This window comes from Acartia tonsa, chromosome 4, assembly GCF_053477335.1.
Source record: "Acartia tonsa isolate MP-2025a chromosome 4, ASM5347733v1, whole genome shotgun sequence".
NCBI lineage: Eukaryota > Metazoa > Arthropoda > Copepoda > Calanoida > Acartiidae > Acartia > Acartia tonsa.
Window position 1 is genome coordinate 16,053,609 of NC_137263.1, and position 15,108 is coordinate 16,068,716.

The 15,108-nt window shown below is 32.5% G+C and overlaps 2 protein-coding genes and 1 pseudogene across 3 annotated transcripts in view; 2 read left to right on the forward strand and 1 right to left on the reverse strand.

Annotated features, from left to right (window-relative positions):
• Window positions 1-15,108, forward strand: part of LOC145316261 (tryptophan--tRNA ligase, cytoplasmic-like) — a 309,384-nt gene that overhangs the window by 221,867 nt on the left and 72,409 nt on the right. The gene's annotated exons all lie outside the window — the stretch shown is intronic.
• Ufm1 (Ubiquitin-fold modifier 1) overlaps window positions 1-15,108 on the forward strand; it is a 268,608-nt gene that overhangs the window by 186,421 nt on the left and 67,079 nt on the right. The gene's annotated exons all lie outside the window — the stretch shown is intronic.
• LOC145318439 (small nucleolar RNA U3) lies at window positions 4,688-4,761 on the reverse strand (annotated as a pseudogene).

The following is a 15,108-nucleotide window of genomic DNA, read 5'->3' on the forward strand; positions in this document are numbered from 1 at the left end:
TATGCAGAATCAATTTCAGCTTGACAGCTTTTCTTGTCTTTATATATATACATAGAAGAAGTATATATATAGATATATTTGGAAAGCTCTACTATCAATCAAACATTTATTTATGTCACAAATTCCATATTTATTCACAAAATCTATCAAAACAAGGATGACAACATTCATAAGTAGCAAAGCACAAATATTGGATTGACAAACAGACAAAATGAGTTTTTTATTGTAAATTTATTTTAAAAGCGAGAAAGAAAATTCGAAGGAAAAGATTATAAACATTTAGAAAATCACGAAACCTTTATATGCGATTATATATTTATGTCTTTGCCTAACCGACAGACAGTTGAAATAAATTAATCATATATTTTATGCTCATTAAAATGGAGAAATTCACTTTACATACACCCATTAAGTTTCGTACAGACGGGTGGACAAACAAATGGACGAGGTATTTTTTCAGGGTTAGGTGTGTGGGGGGGGGGAGGTAACTCTACCCTCTCTAGATATCATCATGATCGTGCCTCTAGGACCAAGTCACTTAGTATTTGTAGAGTCACTATGTACAGCTAAGATTGACACTTTTGTAATTATAAGTCCGTGTCACAAATAAAAAAACCTTATAATCTATTATAAAAGCTAGAAAATCAGTGGTGTGCACAGGGTTTTGCAAGAGGGTTGTTGACCTCCTTCTGTATACCTATATGTTCAAATGTTAAAATGTTGTTTAAATTACAAAAAAATCATATGCTTGCGTTATGGTTTTTGTCATTGAAAAATATTATTTCTATATTATTTTTTATCTTTGAATTGCTTTAATTTTGGTTAATAATTATATTTACCCAAATAGGTCCACATCAAATATAAATTAATGGATTGTAGAATATACGTGGATATTATGACAGGTGGAAAATTGTCGTCAATTTAAGAATTGCTAACATGGACCTCATTTATTAGTAAGTTAGTTAATCCAGTAGTAGGGGAGGGGGTGGGTTAAGTGGGTGGTTTGGGGGTATCGTTATTTGAGCCAGCTGTGAGTTTCACTTTATTAGAGTACTTGAAAATTTTGTGCAACATCCAATCAATAATATATCGATTTAAAACTTTTGTGAACTTTCTTTGGATTTAGTACAGATTACGGTAAAATGTTGATGGAATTAGAAATTCATTAAAATTAATGTTTTGTGTGTGTAAAATGTTCTAAACGGTTGAACGTATAGATTATGCTTGGAAAAAGTAAATGCTTTAACCCATGATGTAGAAGCCGGAGCAGAAGGTGGTCATGAAGTTGTCGAGTTCGATCTTGTAAAGCACTGCACAATATTTCAATATTTTAAAACTTTACCTACTGCTGCTATTTCCAAGGTTAGGTATTTGTAGTATGAATAGAGTAAATACCTTAATCCTCTCCTACTAGATGAACGAACTGACAAAATAATGAGGTCCTTATTAGCATGCTAAATTGATGACAAATTTTCCTCTATAAATATATCCACGTATATTCTATATCCATTAACCTGGTATTGAATTATGGCAAGACTTAATTATAATATCATTTTATTTGATGAGACAATTGCAAGTTTTATGCATATCTAGATACATCTTTAGGATCAAGAAAAAAACAAGCAGAGGTTCTTTTAAAAGCGAAGATTTCAATAATTAGGGACAGTCCGTCCGTAACGGATAGCTCTTATCAATAATGTATGCAAGTTAGAATTGTTTCATGTAGTAGTTGGGTACGATTCAGAAAGCGTAGTAACTATATAATCGTTCCCAGAGTGTCCGTACGTCCCATTTAAAACATGTTGATTCTTAACCTTTTTAACAATCATTTTTTTATGTGACGTAATTACTCTATTCATTGATTTTTGGAATACTGATTTGTATAACAACATATAGCATCTCTAAAATCAAGTCCTTTAAAATATCCTTAAACAGTTTTACTTACAATCGGTTTAGACTCATACATTTATAGTCTGCTTATTCAGTTCTGACACTCTACACGTGTTAATGATCGTTTGTCCTACCGTTTCAGAGCTTCGCTTTTATGGATGTTGTCATCCTTGTTTTGTGAAATTCAAAGGCTCTTAACGACCAAACTGATCAAAGCATAAATTCTAATCAGACTCAATTATGCACTAGAAGCGCACAACTATATAAAACAGACTTAGTTTTTCGCGAGTTGTGCGCATTAGCTAGCGGTGCATTATTAGATAAAGGCTATTACTTATTATATGTAGGTAGGCTTTCCATGTATTATAAACCTAATCCAATCTTATTTACCAACAGTAAAGTTACTATGGATTTATTAATACTTGGATCTTACAACAGATTTACATATACTCTAATAAGGTGAAACTTGTAGCTGGCTAAAATAACGATAATACTAATACTAAATACTAATACTAAAATACTAATTTATTAAGGATAACCATCAATTTATCGTTCATTGTCTTACTCTTATCCCGTAAGATTCCTGCACAAATCGTAAATAAAAACCTTTGTGTCTTTGCTCGTAAATTCAACACAAATCATGCTAAAGAGCGAAATTGATTTTTAATTTTTAAAAAAATCTTTTAAATAATTATGACGTATTTTAGCTCTAGTGTCTCTGTACTTTCATACCGAAATAGTTATTTATCGCATCGTATTATAGACAGGTTTCCACGGACATCAAAATGAAAAATTATAGGTTCTGGCCCACAAAGCAGGGTTTCATTTCATGATTTATATTTTATTATACATGAAACTTTCATTATGTCTCAAAACCGGTTCTAATCCAGCGGAAATTAATCGGACATTGGTTATAATAATATGAATAATAAACTATATACCCATGATTTAGCAATGGATACATCCACAGTACTAATATATGCAGAACAGTTGCGCCCCTAGCATTTAGGGGTGGTGGACGGGGTAGGTCAGATAAATAGCCTACAACTATCCACAGACGTTTTTAAAGCTGCACTGTAAAGTACAACTAATTGGGACAATTAATTTTTGTATAAAACCTTTATAAATACTCAAAACTCATGGTTTATGTAGGAATAGTTATGTATCGCATAGCATATAAACAGTTTTCTGCGTGTATTAAAATAAAACAAGGATGACAACATCCATAAAAGCGAAGCTCTGAAACGGTAGGACAAACGGACATTAACACTTGTGTGTCAGAACTGAATAATCAGAATATAAATGAATAAGAGTAAAAGCAAATTGAGAGTAAATTTGTTGAAAAACTTCTTGATACAGGATAATGTTTATGGACATACTTACATTTTTAGGACTTGATTATAGAGTTGCTTTGCTTATAATATCGTACTTTGTTGTCCCAGGAATCAGCATACCAAAAATCAGAACAATCGAATAATTAGATCACATAAAAATTTGTTGTTATAAAAGTAAAAAATGAACATGTTTAAAATAGACGTACGGACATTCTGGTAATGATTATAGAGTTGCTACGCTTTCTAATTCGTACCTAACTACTACAGGAATCACCATGCAAGGTTTGAAATTGATAGGAAAATTATAACATGCCTAAATTAACGAAAAAAGCTATCTTTCTCGGACGGACGGGCGGACCCTAATTATAGAAAAGCTTCACTTTTAAAACATAGCTAGATTATTGATAAATATTGAAGCCCCCTATTATTATAAAAAAGCTTCGCTTTTAAAAATAATAACCAGTTTTATGATTTTTAGTTTAATATTTCTGGAAAATTGTCTGTAATACGATGATATACACATCTTTCAGTATGATTGAGAACCGCTTCTAATCCAGCGGATATCTGTTAGGAAGTCATACAGCAAAATGTTTGACAGAGAAGCTTTATTTTGTTGTAAGGATCCCCCAACCAATGCAGCGATTAATCAGCCTACTGTATCCCAAATATAGCAAGCTTTAAACATTATACTTTAGCTAACTCATCTGTAGTTACTCCCAGGGATCTAATGGGATAAGGCAATGGCCGATAAATTGATGAACATCCCCATGATGATACACAAAATTACCCCTTCTGTATATTACATTTAGTGGTTGAAACTTAAAGACAACCAATCAAAAGTGCCAAAAGTTATTAAGCCAACAAATGAGAAAACGTCATTATAAAACTTTGGGGGACAATGTACTTTCCTTTCCTCCCTGAGCACCACCTCCCCCCCCCCCCCGTCAACATGATTTTCCTTTTACGGCCACCCTGCAAAGGAATGTATAACCACCATGCCAAGTAAGAACGCAACTTTTTTAATTTATCAATTTAATTAACGTAGAGACGAAAAAGGTATTGGTTTGAAAATAGAAATATAAGAATAGAAGCATATTCTGAAACCTTTTTTCGTCATATCTAAGAAGGAACATTTCTAGCAGACAAAAGTATTGTTTACTTTAGACTCAAGCTGTTGTGGATTCTTAAATAATGATAGACTCGCTACTCGAGAGTGAAGCAAAATTATTTTTGTAAAAAATCATCCAAAAGCACATTAAAAATCTACAAAAATTAAACAAAATCATATATTAATAACCCTTTTAAGATTTTATTTAATTTTTGTAAATTTTTTTATTCGATTTTGGAGGATTTTTCTTAAAAATAATTTTGCCTCACCAGCGAGTAGCCAGCCTAACTTTTTTTTAAAGAATCCACCTCTGTTTGAAGCTTTCAAATTGAAGACCAAATTTTTGGGCAATTAATTCTATCTATCTTTAAGTTTCAAAAAGAAACAAAGGATATATACTACAGAAATGATTCTGTGAAGTATAATCTTTGGGCAATTAATTCTGATTCCGCAAAGCTTTCTACTAAGAAAATATACTGTTTACAGCTGACTTTTATCTATGTATGAAATGAAAAAAACATGCGTTCATAACAAAATGTGTACACAATTTCAACCAATGAGATTAAATGTATGTACCGATGCGATTCTCCTATTGGCTCAATCAGACATTACCTCTCTTTCATAGTACCTTTATTGGTTTGAAATACTTTGGAGGCGACGTAAGAAAATTATGGTTATACCCAGGGAGGGAGGGAGCGTTGGCTTAACAACTTTGGGGACTTTAATTGAATTTTGATTGGTTGGTTCATTAAGTTGAGTCTAAACGTATCAACCACTGATCCTAAACTACAGAAGGGGTAATTTTGTGTATCATCATTAAAGATGTACATCAATTTATCGGCCATTGTCTTATCCCTTAATAGATAATCCTTGGTTAAAGGACGCCTGCAAGAAATAACACGCTTTAACTGCTGAAAGACTGCCACAAGAAGACCCAATACCCCAAATTATAAGCCTTCAGCTTCAATAACAAAAAAGTTCTAGGCATTTCAAAATAGCATTTTATGTACAATGGAATTTTTGAAAGATTTCCAATGCTCATAAAAGAAAAAACAATATTAAATTACGTTGCCTAGACATAAAATTATAACCTTATCTTTGCCAGAAACTTAGATTGCCTGTAACTGATTACATTTTTACAATAAAAACACCACATTTCATAGTCAAAATCTATGAAAAAAATTCGATTTAAATTGCATTTTTAAACGAAAATCATAGCAGAAACAAAGGGGTAAACTAATACAAGCTTAGCTGTGATTGGTTGTTAAGCTGATTCAGCCTTCTGATTGGCTACAGTACATTCGGTACAATGCAAGTAAAACTTAATTTTTTTTAATGATTTTGACTATAAAAATGGGTATTTTTATTGTAAAAATATAATTAGTCACTGGAAACCTAAATTTATGACAAAAATAAGGTTATAATTTTGTTTCTAGGCCACGTAGTTTAATTTTAAAGTTTTCAACATGAGCATTGCAATTCTTTCAAAATTTTCATTGTACATAAAATGTCATTTTAAAATGCCTAGAACTTTTTTGTTATAGAAGCTGAAGGCTTCAAATTTGGGGTATTTGGTCTACTTGTGGCAGTCTTTCAGCAGTTAAAGCGTGGTATTTCTTGCATGTTTCCTTTAAACACCCAGGAAAACGGGGATAGTCTAATGGACGATAAATGAACCTTTCTTAATTTTCATCACTTCTGTGACAGGGCGTTGCTACATAAGACCAACACCTACAAAAGACCAACGCCTTCAAAAGACCAACTCTACAAAAGACCAACGCCCTGTGACAGAGTGGAAAGGAATCTAAAGGTTAAGACCTGAAGTTTGCAGCAGGGGCAAGGTGGTGTAGAGAATAAAAAGTAACACCCCCCCCCCCCCATCCTTACCATTTGTTTCAAGGGAAGGTGTTAAAAATCGTAATGGTGGTGTAAATATTTTTGGGTGCTCATCGCACCCTCCCCCTGACATATCCCTGCAAACGCCACTGTTCCTTTAAATTTAATGTAAGCCATAACCTTTTTCTATGTAAGGTTTCTGTGGAGACTAGAGGTACAATAATGGATAAAGAATAATATACGTGGATTTAGGTACCTAATATGCAACTCATTTATTGGTCAGTTAGTTAATCCAGTAGGAGGAGAGGGTATGGGGTAAAGGGGGTGGAAGGGGGTCGCTATAGCTATTAGCCAGCTGCAATTTTCACGTTATAAGAGTACATGTTAATCTGGTGTAAGATACAAGTAATAATGATAACGGATCAATTATACAATAATCCTTCCATATTACTTACTGTTAAGATTCTGAGAACTATCCCTGAAATGTATTTTGTCTGGATAAGACATGGACGCAGGGATATGATAATGGACATAAATTAATCGTCTCTTAACTCTTAGTTTTGGAACATTGTTAGCATTAGAGGAAGATTTGGTTGTGGATTAATTTGCATGCAAATATACTCTCCATCCCCAGGACCTGAGTACTGCACAAATCGATGTATTATTACTTGGATGTTGTACCAAATTTTTGACGAAGCCCAATCTGTACCACTTTTGCACCAAGTTTGATTCCTGTGACGTCATAAAATAAGTGAGATGAGAGGAGAAGTGGGAAAGGAAACCCCTAAAAAAGCGATGGAGAATATGACGTCAAAAGTGGTGCAAAAGTGGTACAGATTGGGCTTCGTCAAATTTTTATGTAAAGTTATAAAGAAATACTCGCAGCTGGCTAAAATTCCCCTTTAGCCCCTCTCCTCAACTGGATGAACAAACTGACCAATAAATTAGGTCCAAGTTAGCAAGCGAAATTGACGAAAAATTATCCTGACAATATATCCACGTAAATCCTATATCCATTACTGCACAATAATATTTTCAAAATAATGGATGGAAAACAACTTAATGTTATTAAAAGTCCTTTCATTAAGAAACAGAGTTTAAATAATAATAAGCAAATATTTTTGCTGATATTCCAAGTGAACAAACTAATTTAGGAATTAATTAAATATAATATAGAATACTAGCGGCTACGCCCCTAGAGGCCTCTAGTGGCACTTTAAATGTTTTTGTTTGTTAAAGTTAATTTTTTATGTACGATACCACCTTATTTGACGTTGAAGTCTCCCCTAAATTCAAAAAAATTTCGATTTTTTTGTCATTTCTCTTGGGAGGGTGGTGGTACCCTCCCCCAAAATAGTTATAAACCTTCCCGGGACTTATGAGAAGCTACCCTGTTAAGGAGAACCCGATCGGTTCAGCGGTTAGCGAGATCCTTCGGTACACACAGACAGACACACAGACAGACACACAGACAGACAAACATCCTGTTACTTTAGTATAAGGATTTAAGATTCAGAATATTTCTCTTTTTTTAACCTTTTAACTTTTGGAAAAATCTAGTTAATTTACTCTAACCTTAAATTGTCAACTGATCAAAACGTCAACTGATGTTTCCTTAAAAGTGCCTATAGTTTGGCACAACCCCCCCCCCCCCCCACTTAATTTGAAAAAAAAATGAAAATAGGGGGGGGGGATTAGGTTTAGTTATTCGGTTTTTTTTACTACATTAGGTCAGGTTATTAGGTTAAGTTATATTGGGTATTAGTGAACCGCAGGTATTGGACATACAGAATTTTTTTTAGATAAGGAAGGGGTTGCTTTTATTGCACTTGGAGGAAAACACAGCGTCGACTAGCAAATACCCTTTTTTTAGTAGCGAAGCTACTCTTTATTTCGAGAAATGTTCGTCTGTCCGCCTGAAACGTTTTGGGGAGACGTGATTTTCTCGTTTTTATTGTAAGCTAGAGCCGCAGGAAGGTTCATAATACTGTTGTATAAGTACTGGGAGAAAGTCGCTCAAAAAATCAGTATGTGACGTCATAATAATGAGGGATTATCCATCTCTTTTTTCTTTCTCACTTCTCCTCTCATCTCCCTCATTTTGATGACGTCAAATGCTGATTTTTTGAGCGGCTTTCTCCCCGTACTTTTAAAATAATCTAAATTGTAAAGAGTTGGTTGTAGAGTTTGATAAATGAGTGTAAATGGCAAAGCAACCAGGGAGAAAGAAGTAATCAGAGAACTGTAAATCAAAACCTCCGGATTTTAAAATCTAATATTCGGACCAATATAGGCCCATGGTAAAATATGAAAGCCATTGACGAAAAATTGGGTTCTGCTTTACAGGAAATATACTAACAAAACAATTGATAGTTTTAAGCTATTTTCTTGGGGTGTTGGACAGTGGACACCCATTCCCTACTCCACCAAATAAAATTTTTATCAAAAATAAATAATTAAGGGAAACCAAGTCACACCTAGAATAAAGATTTCCCTCACCCCACAATTTTTTCCCCATGTTTTCCATTACCTCTTGGGACGAAGCCCCTAGAGGCCAGGGGCGAATCTACTAGTGTAATAAAAACTACAAAGGTGTGTAATAATCACATTAAAAACTGGTTCAGGTTAGGTCAGGTGACTTTATTTTTTTTTTGGAAAAGACAATTAAAAGTATTCTGAATAATAGAATAATAAGAACGTCCAATAGAAGCGAAAACATAAGAGTATACATTAAAAATAGATGGAAAAAAAGAGAGAAAGAGGCAGCAAAAAAATATCAAAAAAGCGAGGAATAGTTATTTCTCGCATCGTATTATAAACAGCTTTCCATGGATATAGAATGTACAATTATAAGATTAAAACCGGTTTTTTAGCCCCGGGGTACCGAAGGCACGGGCTATAAAACTGGTTTTACTCTTATGATTGTACATTTTTATATTCGTAGAAAGCTGGATATAATACGATGCTAGACATAGTTTTTTCGTATGGATGAGAACCGGTTCCTATCCACCGGATTCGAATGAATACGAGAAAATTGTATTACAAAAGAACAAATAGGACGACCTACAGACATGAAATACATCAGGAAAAAACATAATTTTATTTATTTTTGTTTTTGTACCAATCCCTTGATTTTAGAAGTAAGATCAGAGCATATAGCAAGAAGTAGAGCCAATGAGAAATATAGAAATGGATTTATTATTAATTGGATCTTACACCAGATTTTCATGTTTTGTATTTAAGTGAAACTTATAGCGGGCTTAAATAACGGTTCCCCCCTTTACCTCATCCCCTCCCCTCATGCTGGATGAACGAACTGACCAATTAACAAGTTTCTTGTTAGCAAGCTAAATTGAATAAAAACTTTCCCCTGTCATAATATCCAGGTATATTCTACATCCATTGTAGAGCCAATGAGAATTATAGACCTATAATAGAATTATGATAATTATTATTTAAAGAATTCACAATTTTTTCCTTTTTTATCTGAAATATTTTAATAAATCTTGTCTTAAAGAATCTGGATACTGACAGACAGACAGACGTATTAAGTTACTTTTATATAAGGATAATAAAAACTATAATCTTATATTGATAACAAAACAAAAGTTTGTCAAAAATATTTTTAAATTAAATTTCCTTATTTTAAATCGCCTACTATTAGGTATCCTTTTATATAAAGTAGTAAGATTTTTTTGTCTATATATATCGCTAACCACTGTACTGATAGTTCTCTATTATATTTTAGGTAAGCATCACATACGTCACGGGGTAGTTTAAGTCTACTTTAGCTTTTACTTTGTCTTGAGGTAGTTTTAGGCTATTTTTCTGCCCTACTTCATCAAAATACGTTACACCTTATGCTAGGTGCGGAGTCGCTAGTAATCATATAAAGTCTTAAGATGTCACTTTTACGTCTTATGTATACAGGTTCTCATTTAAAAAACTAAGCAATATTACTCTAAAGGTTGTGTGTCTATTGTTGAGCACTTATACATTCTAATTTGAAATGTTAATATATGCAGCGAATTCAGATCATTAAACATAGATATCTTAACCATTCTCAAATAACAGGGATCTTTAGGGATAATAAATTGATGTTATTTGCGTGCCAATTATGATAAACAAATTTACCCCTTTATAGATTATTCTATTGATAGAAGAGACTGATACAGGTAGTTTTTTTTCTCCACCAATTCAAGTATATTTGTCACAAATCTTTAAGCCAACTAATAAGAGAACGCGATATGCTTCGAACACCAGTATAATTTATAGTTCAATGTCCCCTTACTCCCTGAGAAATACCTAGAGTATACCGTGTGTTTTAATCCAAAATAAGTTGAAGGTGTGATTTTCGCTATACAATCACATTTGTACACAAAATAACAAAACGCTGTATTGCATGATTACACTTTTCCACAAAGGTGAACGTTAAAGCAAAATTTTAGGTATTTTTTATTGAAATTAAATTTTTAAAAAACGTTAACAAGCACGTTTTAAAGATAAAGAAAAAAAATTAAAATTAGATGAAATACGGGGAGGGGGGATGAGTTAACAACCCAATATTGGAATGAAGCTTTCAAAAATGTTTTAAAACACTATTTTCTTTGGGCATCATTCAACTTCTTTTGCTATTTAACACAGCGTAAGATGTAAATGAGAAAATACTACATGATTCACTCAGATTGACTTTATATGTACTTTTTGTAAGGCTTGGCAGCCGCTCTTTATAATCCTCATCCACATTCAGCCCCGCAGCTTACAAAAGCCTCGCCAAATTTTAATGCAGCCAGTTAACGCAACAGCAGAGTGTAGTTTTACTCAGCCGCAGCCACATATACAATAACTAAGCTTAGGCCACCTTAAGCACAATTCGGCTACGGCTGAATAAACGGCTGCCAAGCCTTTTTAAATAGAAGTATCTTTAAATAATTGGAAATTAGATATATTTTTCCATGTGCTTATTAGGATTGTCTGGGCAGAGAAAATGTATTGGAGAACAGCTAAAATTAAACAATACGCATTTTTTGCACACATAAAAACATTCGGATCTGGTGCAGTTCACAGTAAATGTTTCTGGGATGGGTTATCTCAATGAATCTATAAACTATTAATGATGCTGGCAGCCAAACGGCTAAACTCACATGTTGTGCCAGCAAATTGTTATAAGCAGCATAAGAAGGTCTATAAATAGTTTGAAATAGCCAATTGATGCACAGGGGAAGCTTGACTAAAGAAAACACGTCAGTCAATCAGTCTTTTTCGCGCATTTATGTGCGCTGCAACATTATTGAGTATTCCAAATTATTTGTAGGCCTTCTTCTGCAGGTTAAAATTTGGTCGGTCGAGAGCAGCCGTTAAAGTTCCTAGATTTAAGGAGATAATCGATCACAGGAACATTTTACCGTGAACTGCACCTGATCTAAACAAATAGATGTAAAATTTCTTGGATCTTAAACCAGATTTTCATGTTCTGTTATAAAGTGAAACAAGCAGCGGGCTAAAATAACGATTACCCTCTTTCTCTTTCACCTATTCCTTCCCCTCCTGAACGAACTTACTAAAAAATAAGTTTAATGTTATCAAGCTTAATTGACGACAATTTTCCCCCTTTCATAATATCCACGTATATTATACATCCATTTTTGCAATAATGCAAATATAATTTGATACAACCCAAGTTATCTTTCATTTCAGTAATTTCAGTTAATTAATTTATTCTATTATAGAGTGCATGTATTGTATTGTATTGTACAAGAGACTGCACATATAGCTTTTAGGGGTAAGTATATAGCCTAAAAGGAATTCATAAGGCTTTCTTGAAAAGACAGACATTTCCGAAATCTTTTGTGTAATAAAAAAACTTATTTATTTGTATTATATCATAGACAAGCAGCTTCAGTCTTGGGTATTTTGAATATTTTAGAAAGTTGTTTTTTAATAAAACAGCTTTAAACCATCTCAAGACTTCGAAAGGTTGAAAGATCTTTTGCTTCAGATATTGCTCTTTGTACTGAATTATAACAACTAAACAAATTTATTATTAGTTAGATAATTATGCATTATTGATTTATGGCTATTCCAGATTATTTGTAGGCCTTCTTATGCCGCTTAAAACAGTGTATGGGCATGATCTGTACGTTCAGCCGATTGGCAGCTAGCAGCCTTTAAAATTCATAGATTTTTGGCAATATTTGTTACCAGCAACATTTTACTGTGAACTGCAGTAGATCCTAAAGTTGTAATGCAAATTTTTAACAAGGTTTCGTGATTTTAAATACAATACTTCAAAGAAGTTGTATCAACTTTTTTGCTTTTTATTTAAGATAGCTAGCCGGTTCTTTCAGTAAGTAGTAGATGTAAAATTTTTCATAGAATTCAGATATGTAATCGGTTTTTTTGTAGACCTCTTATTTTTTAAGTAATTTAAGTTTTTTTAAAATATAATTAAGTCGGTTTTAAGGTACTAAAACGCAACAAAATAAAAGAAGAAAATAGCCAGTATGAACAAAAATAGTAAGATCTTTAATTTGACACCTTACTTTTAAAATTCTGTTGAGTAATTGTTGAAAAAATCTATTTTTTTAACCTCGGTTTAATCAAAACATTAAACCTAAATATTTTCTCATACAGACATAAAAACATGGGTTCATATATACCTTTAGAATCAGAAAAATATTACGAATCCATTCTAAGCAAAATTGAAAAAGTTTTATAAAACTATAATAAAAAAAATAAGTTGTTTTTAAGAATCATAATTTTCGGCTTTAAAGGGTTAGCTTGAACCAAACCTGAACCAAACCTAAACAAAAGACAATGCAATGTAGCAGATATTTTTTAAACACAAGAAACAATAATGTATTTTTAACTGCATTGTTTTGAAGTTTATAAACAGACTGATGCATATATGTTCATAATTTTTCATTCTTTACATGTTCTTTAATATCACTATATTTATTGTAGTATCTATTGTATATATTGTATGAACGTTCTCCTTTTTTTCTGGCAATTCTATAGGTTAATCTTATAGGTTAAGCTTCCCGATTCGTCAATTTTTGCGATTTGTGATTGGCTAGTTTAGTAGTTACAATTCTTAAAATAAACTTTTTATTTTTTCTATTTTTTATTACAATTTTTTAAAACTTTTTCAATATTGCTTAGAATGGATTCATATTATTTTTCTCATTCTAATGGTATATATGAACCCATATTTTTATGTCTGTATGAGAAAATATTTAGGTTTAATGTTTTGATTAAACCGAGGTTAAAAAAATAGATTTTTTCAACAATTACTCAACAGAATTTTAAAAGTAAGGTGACAAATTAAAGATCTTACTATTTTTGTTAATACTGGCTATTTTCTTCTTTTATTTTGTTGCGTTTTAGTACCTTAAAACCGACTTAATTATTTTTTTAAAAAACTTAAATTACTTAAAAAATAAGATGTCTACAAAAAAACCGATTGCATATCTGAATTCTATGAAAAATTTTACATCTACTACTTACTGAAAGAACCGGCTAGCTATCTTAAATAAAAAGCAAAAAAGTTGATACAACTTCTTTAGAATAAAATCCAGGAAAAAACATTCTTACTCTTTAGTTTGAACAACCCAATCAGGATTTAATACAAATTCCAATAAAAGCAATCGGATAGAAGAAACGAATTTTTCAATCAGGGATCTAAAGGTATAAGACAATGGGCGATAAATTAGTGTACACTCCCAATAATGATACACAAAATTATCCCATCTGTAGATTACAACTAGTTGTTGAAACGTTTGGACGATCAACTTAATGAACCAACCTATCAAAATTCATTATAAGTCTCCAAAGTTGTTAAGCCAACGAATAAGAAAATGTTATCATAAGACTTTGTCTAAAGCCTCCTTGCCGGATGTGATAAGTTTAAGAATAAGAATAGCAAAGCAAATTAAATTAAGAAAGGTGCATAACCGACAGACAGACGGATATATGAAGTAATAATGCTCATTGGTCAAACTGTACAAAGTTTCATAAGTTTTTTAGAGCACTACCGATAGAATGACAAAAAAATGATACATCCAATTAAATTACACTTTGGCCACCTCCTATGGCCCTTTTTCATCCCAGTTTTAGCTCAGATTAGACGGAAAATGAATTAAAAGTTTGAAACGTCACCTTTCTTAAGAAAATAACCTAAAACTCTAAAATTAAGAAAGTTTAAAATGTGTTGCAACATATTTGGTTGAATATTTGTTGTGGCCCTTTCAACACTAGTGTCAACATATTTTAAAGCATTGACATAAAAAAAAAACTAATAAACTTGATTATATAATTTTGTGCATTAAACCCGCGACTATGTCGCAACACGTAGCGCATCCGATGTTGGGAAGGTGATAGGTTCGAATCTCGGCCAATCATCACCTTATAACTTAAGACGTTAAAAATGGTTCCTACTACTGCTATGTCAGGTTTGCGACAAACAGAGTAGTGGGGAATGTCTTGGCCCAAAACAGGCGCAAATCATTACCATACACAGTTAGGACTTCTAGACAAAGGTCGTGTAATCAAAGAGTTGGTTGTCTATTGGATGTTACCTTACTTAATACTCCAGGCGATTCAGCGCATTACACTGCAATTCAAACGCAAGATTATTTTCAAGGTGGCGTGTAGAGGACTTGTACCCAAAGCGTCATCTAGTCCTTCAAAGGTTAACAACAGAACTGAGGTCGAAGTGAATAACTTTTCTGTAATTAGGGCATTGTGAAAAAAGCTAGTACATCATATTTTAAAAATTGAAAAAAAAATTCTAAGAGGATAATACCAAATAAAGGAAGGTAGTTGTCTGTATATACATCTATACTATAGATCTGTTCGTTCATTTAAAACGTGTTGAATCGATTTTTCGATTTTAAAATTTTTTTTATGTTATGAAAAAGTCCTTAAATGTAAGTATGTTCT